The sequence below is a fragment of the Leiobunum rupestre genome, chromosome 2 (assembly GCF_980474605.1).
Source record: "Leiobunum rupestre chromosome 2, qqLeiRupe1.1.hap1, whole genome shotgun sequence".
NCBI classification, from domain to species: Eukaryota; Metazoa; Arthropoda; class Arachnida; order Opiliones; family Sclerosomatidae; genus Leiobunum; species Leiobunum rupestre.
The window spans coordinates 52,128,674-52,140,946 of record NC_143385.1 but is presented as its reverse complement, the minus strand read 5'-3'; the positions used below and the strand labels follow the sequence as shown (position 1 = coordinate 52,140,946).

Genomic DNA, 12,273 nt, shown 5'->3' with positions numbered 1-12,273 from the left:
GGATGAAAGTTCGGTAGATTTTTCCGGATTTCTGGGATGAAAGTTCGGTAGATTTTTCCGGATTTCTGGGATGGAAGTTCGGTAGATTTTTCCGGATTTCTGGGATGTAAAGTCGGTAGATTCTTCCGGATTTCTGGGATGTAAAGTCGGTAGATTCTTCCGGATTTCTGGGATGAAAGTTCGGTAGATTCTTCCGGTTTTCTGGGATGTAAAGTCGGTAGATCCTTCCGGTTTTCTGGGATGAACGTTCGGTAGATCTTTCCGGTTTTCTGGGATGAACGTTCGGTAGATTCTTCCGGTTTTCTGGGATGTAAAGTCGGTAGATCCTTCCGGTTTTCTGGGATGAACGTTCGGTAGATTCTCCCGGATTTCTGGGATGTAAAGTCGGTAGATTCTTCCGGATTTCTGGGATGTAAAGTCGGTAGATCTTTCCGGTTTTCTGGGATGAACGTTCGGTAGATTCTTCCGGTTTTCTGGGATGTAAAGTCGGTAGATCCTTCCGGTTTTCTGGGATGAACGTTCGGTAGATTCTTCCGGTTTTCTGGGATGTAAAGTCGGTAGATCCTTCCGGTTATCTGGGATGAACGTTCGGTAGATTCTTCCGGATTTCTGGGATGTAAAGTCGGTAGATTCTTCCGGTTTTCGGGGATGAAAATATCGTTTCCTACAATAAATGAGTGTAGATTTCGCGTAGTGTAAAATGGGAAATTTAAATATAATTACTTCCCTCAATTTTTCACAACACTGCATACTCCCTTTAAACCCATTTTGCGTCAAATTTATCACTATCAATCTGGTACGTGAAATTCAGCTAACGCAAATGAAATGTTTTACGTTCGTGTAAATGAACTTAAATCCCATTTTAAACTTCTTAATAAAAATAATACGTAATTCACGATTTGAAGGATGAAATCGTTCAGTCAACGATTGTTTTTATGACAAAGCTAATAGTTAAATTAATATTAAAAGAACACTAGTCAAAAAAAAATAATCCCAATCCAATTTCTGCGAAAAGTTCGCCTTCGGGTGTCGCTGGTACCGCGACGTAACTTTTTCGACAAATCAAAAAATAATATGCCAACCAGACTTAAGCTGTAACATATTTTAATGAAATTCTTGGTCAAAATAAAGGTCTTCCTTTTTTGAATGGAAGGATTATCGGACGGTCTCTAATCCGGGAGGACATTTTTAATCCGATTAAGGTTGGGTTAATGGAAAAAGGGATTATAATTTTAAGACCTTCGACAACGCGAAAGGCCGGCTACCCTCCGAATTCTGACCAGTTTATATATCCGAAAAATTGTCCAAACTGGCTTAGCGACGCGACGCGCGTCATAGTGGGAATATCAACTTCTTTTCTCTATGGAAAGTTTGGCCCATAAGCGCGTGGGATACGAGCGCCATCTACGGACGTGTAATCGAACCGAAACGGGTTAAAGATCTAATCCCGCTCGTAAACGAGGTCATTTTTAGATTGTTTGGTCGGCTGCTTACTAAAAGAGTTCCGACTCGTTATTTTGAAAATCATAATGAAATAGAACTCACGAATGTCAGTTGCTAGTGCGGTTATGTCACCGACTCGTAACAATGTGGTCTTAGTTATGTCTAAAATAAGTTTGGTCATCACGAGTTCGGTTTCACCTTAAATTATTTTCCAACATTTTTCAAAAGAAAATAGAGTAGAACTCGCGATTATAATATGAAAATCGTTACTTCACTTGTTATTTATGCCTTAACATAGTTTGATTATCTTTTATTTTTTCATTTAAGTTACATATAAATTATTTTGCAACAGATATAAATATTTTTGAGATGAATAGCGTGGTTAAATTTATTTTCTAACCTCTCGTAGATGGCGGCACTGAATATTCAAAATAATTACGAGATTTTCCGTCCAATAGCGAGACAATATCTACTATTAACTAGAAAATTAATTACAATTAACCCGAACTAAATAAGAAGCGGCATGTTAACGGCGTGAGCTCAAACCACTGGAGTCCATCCGCGCTAAGTGCCACGAAAGTCATAAACTTGGGCTACATAAATTTCGCGTCGCCTCCGTTGACAACCCCGCCTATCGTAAAATAATGATGACATATTAAAATATCAACGGGTGAGGCGCGGTACCTGGCGCCATCTAGCGGGGTTTTAAACAACTAATCCTCGCATTACAATGTAACTCGTGTAACTCTCGGCTTCTTAAAATAGCTTAGTCGGAACTTCAACCGCGGTTAAGTCGAGAGATTTGCATTAGTGATTGCGGATACTTCAGAAGGATTAACTTGAAAGCGTTGTTAAGCCTCGGCCACTTCACCGTATCGTCGAGCCGAGGCTTAAGGGCCGTCCCCTTTTGCCTAGTCGAGGCGTGTAATATTTCGCGTCCATGTTTAGTTTTACGCTGTTTTGGATTCGAGGGGGAGCTGGGAGGAAATAGGTTTTGGAAGGTTTATTTACGGGTAAAGCCTAATTATTAAATCATAGAACGTTGCCCTCTCCGGTATGTGCCGTATATTGCCATGTATTTTTAGAAATTTTAATATTCGCCTTCGCAAAATTCATTTCGATTTTAGACACTTGTCTCTATTTTCCATAATCATAAAAGTATCGTTCAAAATGTTTATATTTTCGTCCACACAGATTAAATTTAAAATCCAACCGTTGAATCACAAAATGAAACCGTATATAGAATATCTACAACTAGATTTTCATCAAAGCCAAAAATAGAATACCAAAATTCAACCGTATGAAGAATAGCTACATCTAATTTTTTATCTGAAATCCAATCATAGATTCCCGAAATTCATCCGTAAATAGAATAGCCTCATCTAAATTTATCTAAAACCGAATCTGAGATTCCCAAAATTCAACCGTAGATAAAATAGCTACATCTAAATTTTTCTAAAATCCAATCATAGCTTTACAAAATTCAACTTTGGATAGAATAGCTACATCTAAATTTATCCAAAATTCAATCGTAGATTCCCAAAATTCAACTGTAGATAGAATAGCTACATCTAAATTTATCCAAAATTCAATCGTAGGTCCCCAAAATTCAACTGTAGATAGAATAGCTAGATCTAAATATTTCTAAAATCCAATCATATATTCCCAAAACTCAGCCGTAGACAGAATAGCTACATCTAAATTTATCTAAAATACAATGATAGATGTTCCGTAGATAGAATAGCTACATATAAATATATCTAAAATCCAATCAATTTTTTAACAAAAACCTTAACTGTAGAATAAATATTTCTAAAAATATCCAAAATTCCACCGTGGAATAAATACTTTTAAAGTGATCTAAATTCAAATTCAGAAAAAAAAAACATAATATAAACGCGCTTTAGCATTTATAATTAGATTCGTACGTAAGCTTCGAAACAAAAACCAAGCTCCCGTTACGTCATTCTCAATAAAAAATCTGCATATCAATGACACCAGATGGCGTTTCATAATAGCCGTGTCGTCAATTCTATTCTTCGGGGCTGACGCGATCCATCTTATTCTCACTTATTCCCTTATTTCGGAAACTTAGTTTTTGTTAAAGCGCTTAATTAAAACGTTAAATTAGCGCCACCTATTGACTCAAAAACGAACTAATCCCGCTTTGACTTAAAATCCTCAGACAAAAGCATTACGCCTGCGACCTTTGGCCTTGGAATAGCACTTTTTTACGCAGTTTTCATCCGGACGCCATTTCTAAGCTTTTGCCGGACTCACGAAATGAGTAATACTTCAAAGGATCTCTCGAGTTAGGCTCCCAAAAGGGCGTGTTTCTAATGGGAAAGCAAAGATCATATTCGTATTTATTTTGGGAAAACTTACAGCACTTTTAAAATCACACCAACCGTGTCAAGAAAATATACTTAGTCAGTTCCTCTTTACCTTTTATAGTCCATAACGAAATCTTTGCAGAAATATTACTAAGCTAGCTTAGGTACACCACGTCGTAATTTGGGTGTAGTAGAATACACGAAGACGTCGTACGCTTTTCGACAAGACTACAATTGTTAATCTATCGAATGTTATTAAATTTCTTTCAATTTCTTCTAAAAATAATGTTATTCAATTTCTTCTAAAAATAATGTTAATCAATTTCTTCTAAAAATAATGTTATTCAATTTCTTCTATAAATAATGTTATTCAATTTCTTCTAATAATAATGTTATTCAATTTCTTCTAAAAAGAATGTTATTCAATTTCTTCTAAAAATATTGTTATTCAATTTCTTCTAAAAATATTGTTATTCAATTTCTTCTAAAAATAATGTTATTCAATTTCTTTTAAAAATAATGTTATTCAATTTCTTCTAATAATAATGTTATTCAATTTCTTCTAAAAAGAATGTTATTCAATTTCTTCTAAAAATATTGTTATTCAATTTCTTCTAAAAATAATGTTATTAAATTTCTTCTAAAAATAATGTTATTAAATTTCTTTTAAAAATAATGTTATTCAATTTCTTCTAAAAATAATGTTGTTTTACCAATCTGACACGTCATATTTTGGGTGTAGGATAATACACGATGAGGTCGTGCGTTTTTCGACAATACTACTGCTGTTAATCTATCGAATGTTATTCAATTTCTTCTAAACCAAATGTTATTTTAACAATCTGGCACCCCCATAATTAATTTCTTAGTAGGTATGCCTTGTCATAATTTCGTTATAGCAAGATACACGAATACGTAATATTCTTGTTGGTAACCCATAGAATGTCATTCAATTTCTACTAAAAGTAATTATATTTGAACAATTTGACACCTGAAATTAAATTAATTAAATCTCTAGTTACACCACAAATAATTGGTCTTGATTCGAACCAACGTTCCACCGCAACTTAAAAATTATACGTGGGTCGAACCAAGGAGTCCGAACCATAAAATGGGCCAGGGTCACCGAAATGAAGTTTTCCAGTTGGCGAACTTGTTTCGGTACACTTTGAAGAGCCATCTATGAGTTGGATTTTTCCCAAGTTCTAATTACTGATTCATTTTAAGCAAACTCAATTAGTGTAATCTCATTAAGCCGGTGTAGTAGTCTTCAGAGATCAAAGGAATCTCTCTCTGGCGCCGCTTTTTGGTCCTCGCTTTTGAACAAGACTGAGCGTTGACCGACAGGGAGACCCTTGATAACGACATTTTCTCGCAGTCCCCAAAAGCTTCAATCTAAAAATTTAACGTTTTAATGTTTTAATCAAATGGATTTGGTCTTTTTGCATTTTTTGTAGAGGATACTTAAATATTTAAATTAGCGTTTTAATTTTTTATTGCGCACTTAATTTTAATTTTGGCTAATTTTTGACATCATTTTATCAGAGGGGTTGGACATTCAGAGAAATCCCGTACAGTTTCCAAGAAATCCTAAATCCAGCCGGGATTTTTTAAAAATCCAGAAATCTGACGCAAAATCTCTAAATTCGACGTGAAATCTCGAATTCCCGCGATGAATCTCGAATTCCCGCCAGCAATCTTGCAATCTCGGAATCCTACGATAAATCTCGGAAATCCCGTGAGCTATCCCGAAATCTCTAAATTCGACGTGAAATCTCGAATTCCCGCCAGCAATCTTGCAATCTCGGAATCCTACGATAAATCTCGGAAATCCCGTGAGCTATCCCGAAATCCTACGATTAATATCGAAATCCCGCGTGAAATCTCGAAATCCCGCAAGCAATCTTGAAATCCCACGTTAAATCTCGAAATCCTACGATAAATCTTGAAATCCCGCGTTTAATCTCGGAATCCTACGATAAATCTCGAAATCCCGCGAGCTATCCCGAAATCCCGCGATAAATCTCGAAATCCAGCGAGCTATCCCGAAATCCCGCGATAAATCTCGAAATCCCGCGTTTAATCTCGGAATCCTACGATAACTCTCGAAATCCCGCGAGCAATCTTGAAATCCCGCGTTTAATCTCAGAATCCTACGATAAATCTCGAAATCCCGCGAGCAATCTTGAAATCCCGCGTTTAATCTCGGAATCCTACGATAAATCTCGAAATCCCGCGAGCTATCCCGAAATCCTGCGATAAATCTCGAAATCCCGCGAGCAATCTTGAAATCCCGCGTTTAATCTCGGAATCCTACGATAAATCTCGAAATCCCGCGAGCTATCCCGAAATCTTGCGATAAATCTCGAAATTCCGCGAGCTATCCCGAAATCTTGCGATAAATCTCGAAATTCCGCGAGCTATCCCGAAATCTTGCGATAAATCTCGAAATCCCGCGAGCTATCCCGAAATCTTGCGATAAATCTCGAAATCCCGCGAGCTATCCCGAAATCTTGCGATAAATCTCGAAATTCCGCGAGCTATCCCGAAATCTTGCGATAAATCTCGAAATCCCGCGTTAAATCTCGAAATCCCGCGAGCTACCCCGAAATCTTGCGATAAATCTCGGAAATCCCGCGAGAAATCTCGAAAACCGACGTGAAATCCCGTTACTTCACTTACAGTTATCACTAACTGACACACTAAGTATTCATTACTTAAATGGGTTAAAGATTCATTTAAATTTCCCAAGATTCACGCTCTAGTCTCTACAAATATTTCCTACATTTGAATTTTGGATCTGAAATGACGACGTTCGGAATGAATTAATTTTAAAAATTTAAGTTCTCCATTAACGAAACCTTTTAAAACTCCAACACACTCATCTTAAATTATACTTCAAATTTGTCGTGCCAATTAGTCTTTCAGAGCTCTGTGTAAACTGAAAAGGTCCAATTCGGTCTGTGGAGAGACAGCGGTGTGAGTTTCTAGGCGTGGCTGAAAATCTGCATACCAACAGCGCGGTGTTGTTTTGTGTTATTTTGATGCCCTATGCGGGACCTTCATCGCGGCAAAGGGTGTTGTACTTCTAACCTAATTGTCTTGTTGCGTAGTGGTTTTTCCACACCATGTACATTACAAATAACGCGTGACTCGCCTACAATAGGCGAAACTATAAAGTCCAGGGGGGGGCTGAAAAGATGGTTGTCACGTGACTTTGTAGAGAACTGCAGCGCCATCTATCCTAAGAAATACGAATTATTATTCATTTTCTTTTGCTAATGTCGGTTTAAATTTTGAGCGATTCATCCAAATAATATAATAATTATTATTATTATTTAAAACATCTTGTGGAAGTTAATTATCTGCCTGCAGTATCTGGAAGGAATATTTTTTCTTTACCGTCGCACGGCCAACTATGAACACGAGTTACCGAATCGAAGTTGGCTGTGAGATGGTAGTCACGTGATTTTGTTTTCACATTTTAACAAGTTGGTTAAGACCAAATTTACTTTATAGTTTCGCCTATTTCCACCAGAATCATCTTCTGGACAAAATTGCAAACTGGTTATTTCATCATCGAGGTTAATTAAACCATGGTTGGCAAGAAACCGAAAATACATTTTTTTTTAAATTAAAAATCCAGTGTGGTTAAATCCGACTGTAACCAGTGGTATAAAACCACTAATAAAAAATGCTCAAATTGCTTATATCTAGCCCTCATTACTTCGAAAATGCTCAAATTGCCCGATTTCAAAATTACGTTTTCGCGCGTGACAGTACCTTTACATTGTGAGGTATAGCAAGCGTATTTACTGCTTTTATACCCTAACACGGCGGCGTATTTTCAGGTGTAAAATGAATTTTAAAATCCCCAATTGCTTATATCTAGCCCGCATTACTTCGTGAGACGACGTAGCAGACGACAAAAAGTGAAGGTTAAGTTTTAGTTTCTATTTGGAATAAAAAATGTAGAATATTATATTCGGCTTTTTTATTTGAAATAAATAGTATTTAAATTTTCAATATTTCTAATTCATTTCTCAATATTGTGTTTATTAAAAAAAAGTGAATTTAACCATGGATTTTTCCGGTTGTTAAACTCGGTTTAAACAAGTCTGGCTGGTTCTTGCCAACCCTGAATTAAACGCAAGGTAACGTGGTTCAAAAAATTATTCTAAATAATTAAATTTTTTAATATTTTCTAAATAGTTAACTGACATATTTGTTTGACTGCTGTTCGAGAAATACTTAATATAAAGTAGCAATTTACGTAAATTACGACTTCCTAGAAAACTTGGTATAAATTTATCGCCGTCGCGTGTTCAGTTGCACCTCAAAGTTGCTTCGATTGACTTTTGGGATGAAAATGATTCTACTGGTGTAGTTTCAACCGCCATTAACAAAATTTAATCTCGAGTGAGTCACTATTCTTGCCAATGCTAAACAAACCCACTGTACAACCATATTTTTAAAGTAACTTTAAAGTAAAATCATCTTTAATATGTAAATTTACTTTCGTCGCGTGTTCAGGCGCACCTTAAAGTTACTTCTATCTACTTCTACTTTGGGTTGAAAAAGATTGTAGAAGCATATTTTTACGAAATTTTAACTGAAATGAATTCATGTGAATGCTAAACAAATCTTTTTGCAAACTTGGGAGGGAAACTCCTATAGTATCTTCCATGGCCGGGGGCAATTTAGGTTGAATGCAAAATAAAGCCCCAATTTTTGAAAAGACTTCATACTAACTAGTCTAGTTACATTTTCTATAAGACGCTCTATTATCCAATTTGACAATCTGTTTAGCCAGTTAAGGAGTCCCGATAAATCTCAGCCTTTTTACAGAGCAGTCAAGGCTTATTTAAAATTGAAACGTTTATTTCCATCAAACTTAGTGCTCGGCATTCGATTAATTTTTATCCGTGAATAAAATAAGCTCGGCGATATTTAAATAATATTTATTTAAATAACCAATAGTTGAATAAAAATTGGAAAATGTTTAAATAATCGAAAGTTAATAAGCCTATTATTTAAATAAAACAAACAATTATTCAAATAAATGCTTGGTTGCGTAAAAAACACAATTAAATAAGTTAAAATGATATGCTTTTTACCAACGTTTTTTAAATAAATCGGAAAATTTGTGGATAATGAATAAACAATTCCGAGCACTAATCACACTAACCTCAACTTCCAAATCACTTCGCGACATTAATAATAATAATCATCATCTAGGCTAATACCTTAGGTGTAAGCAGGAATCCATACTTCTACTTGGAATGCTTATCGCGGCAGATTTTCATGTCGATGTGGCTGACGTTTTTTTGACGTCACTATGTTAACTTAAAGACCGACTACATAGTTATTCGGTTTACTCTGTTTTTCATTGGTAGTTGGCTGCTTGCATAGCACGTGTCTTGCAGCGAGCCAGCTTTAAGTGAAAGACAGAGTAAACCGAATAACTATGTAGTCGGCGCGGGGCCAAAGCCGTCAGAGTGATTTTACCATACGCGATACGCCAGGATAAGCGTTCCAAGTAGAGGTATGGATTCCTGGTGTAAGTCATAGAGCTACTTTTAAAGTATTCAAGTAGCCGGGTTACACTATTTTGTTAACCGATATCGAGAAGTGTCATACTTACCAATATTATGTTACTTATGATGAACGCTATGTAGGTAGTGAGTGTCGTACTAACGGAACAAAATTAAGAGATACTTATGCTAGTACGTCCAATACGAGGAAGTTTATTTTGATTAATGCCCAATACAATCTCGATTGAATTAAAGTTTAAATTCTGACGGAGCCCTGACTCATGGTCTCGAGGCGAAATAAGATAATTTATCTGGAAAACAAATGTCCCAATCAATTGAAACAATGACTCCCACCAAGTTCACCATCGCTCTCGAAATGGCCTCTCCTTCGAAAAAATAAATGGACTCATTTCGATCCGGATCCACTCGTCATACAAGCTTCCAGTTATGGAATGCCGTACTCTAAACCCTTCTGTCGCCTTTGCCAACGCTATCAATTAATGCTCGACCTAATCAAAGCCAATTAAACGAAAATAACTCGATAATACGTATCGAACACGCTGAGTAGTGTTGTGGACGATACGGCGGAAATAGCTTGAAATGGGCATTATCTCTTGTCTACGTATAGCCTTACACGGTTAATAATCTATTAGGTCTATACGCGCTGACAAGTGGAATTGCTCGAAACGGTTAAATGATACGTAATTGCCAAATTCATCTGACTATACCTACCTGAGAACAAAAATTAAGCAAGTTGAGAAACGTGACTTTTGAAATAAATTTGATTTATCCCGAATTTTTACAATAGACTGTTTAATTACTTAATATTTAACGTTGTTTTAATCTAATTTTTAATGTAATTTAATTTATATTAGTAGAAATATATTGCAATAATTATGAATATAAAACCAAAATTCTAGGTTTTTTCTTCAAACGAATTTTTTTTTACTTGCTTGACTTTTGTTGTCAAATAGAGCGTATCAAACCATCTTCCTTCCACGCGCTGACAAGACATAATGACTAAATTCATATAAATACCGCGTTATTGTCAACCTCACTTTTCACGCCATAATTATACGCCACTAACAAGTGATAGTAACTAAAGTGTATAAAGTCAATCGAGTAGTCGATCGCGCTTGACTCCGAGTGAACTTGGAACGCCAACTCGCCACTTACAGTCAAATACAATTGACCAAGGCGTAATAAATCCGACGCCATTGTCAATAGTAGTCGACAGTGGGGGTGCGGTTTGCGGAAAGACCGTAATAGTTGGGAATAAGGCGGCCTTAGCTTCGCTGTAAAGTGAGATTGTCGGTCGTCGTTTTCGCATTTCCTGTTATTGGAGCGTCGCGGTTGGCGGGATCATTGAGAGGACTCGATTTCTTCTTGATTTCATTGATTGGCGATGACGTCATCTCTTTGCCCGGATATTTTCTATCGCTACTACCTGTATCACTCCGAGGCCATGCGCCGCCTGGTGGTTCCCCCCCCCCCGTTCGCTTCACGCGCCGACCGCTTTGTCAGGCAGGTAAGGTAGCCTTTTGGAATTGAGGGGACATTCATAAATCTCAAGTCGATTTGCTTTATAGCGGTGGTTGGTCATTTAACTCAAGAAATGAAATGTACTTTTAAATGCCTTTAAATCGGATGGACGGGTTAATAATAATAATAATAATAATAATAATAATAATAATAATCCGCTTGGCACCACCTTAGGCCTAAGTCATCAAGCGACTTTTAAAGCCATTTATTCAGGTGGCCGGGTTACAATGCGTAGGAGGGTATTGGAAAGCCCTTCGAACCAACAGCTCCCTACACTCCATATCATAGGTCGGTTGAACCTTCAGTCTCCATAGAAATCAAAGGTCTCCGGTCTCGGAGGCTGGAGGCCGGAGCCGCTGATTTATGGACGGCAACACTTTGGGTCTCCAGTCTCCATCGCGACTAGAGGCCTCTGGTTTCCGGGTCTCCGGTCACTATCCCGACTAGAGGCCTCCAATCTCCATAGAAATCGCAGGTCTCCGGTATCGGAGACTGGAGACTATATGCTGGAACCGCCGATGTATTATCGGCAACACTTTTGGTCTCCAGTCTCCTCTGGAAGGTTGGACCTCCAGTTTCCAGTCCTCCAGTTTCCAATGGAAGGTTAGGCCTCCAGTCTCCAGGTCTCTAGTCTCCATCGTGACTAGAGACCTCAGGTTTCCAAGTCTCCAACCACCATCTAGACTAGAGACCTCCAATCTCCATAGAAATCCCGGGTCTCCGGTCTCGGAGACTGGAGGCCGAAGCCTTCTATGTATGCTCACCATTACCGTTAGCCTCTCCAAGTTTTTATGGAAAGGGGAAACCGAAGAACTTGGGGTAAGCCCCTTTAACCTACGCGGAAGAAGTTTTCACGCAGAGATCTCGATTTATCGACGAAATGATTTAAGTAAGTTACTGTACCTCAGTATTCTTTCTTCTTAAAGCTATTACGAAAAAGCAGCGGAAACTTAGGAATACTATTAGCAGCGTAGCGAGATGGATACTTACACTTATATACTTCTGGTTGTAGGAATTATTTAATAACGTTTTGTTTGTGTTTAAGTTTAAATATTAATGAGGTTGAGTATTCGAGGGAATGTAACCTCTCTGAGAATTTCGGAATGACGGAATAAATTCCTTTTCTCGGCCAGGCTCTGAATTATAGTAGCACTTTAGTCGCACCTATCGCGGGTTGTAATAGAATTTAGAATTATACCGTAGAATAGTAGTTTCCTACTGACTGATATGTTTTAAAATAAATTTATATAATTAACTTTTGATCGTTTAAATTTTAGAGAGTTTAAAAAAGTTTTAGTTGATTTAATATCGGTTTTATTTGTCACACCTTAAATTGAAATAAAAATTAAAATCGTTTAGTTCAGTCTAAAGTTAGTTTAGATTCGTCCGGTATCCCACCATACCTTAAAATATTTATTTAG

General features: G+C 37.0%; 1 protein-coding gene across 2 annotated transcripts in view; it reads left to right on the top strand.

The window, feature by feature from the left end:
* LOC149958346 (cGMP-inhibited 3',5'-cyclic phosphodiesterase 3A-like) overlaps positions 1–12,273 on the top strand; it is a 250,737-nt gene that overhangs the window by 127,382 nt on the left and 111,082 nt on the right. The window lies entirely within an intron of this gene.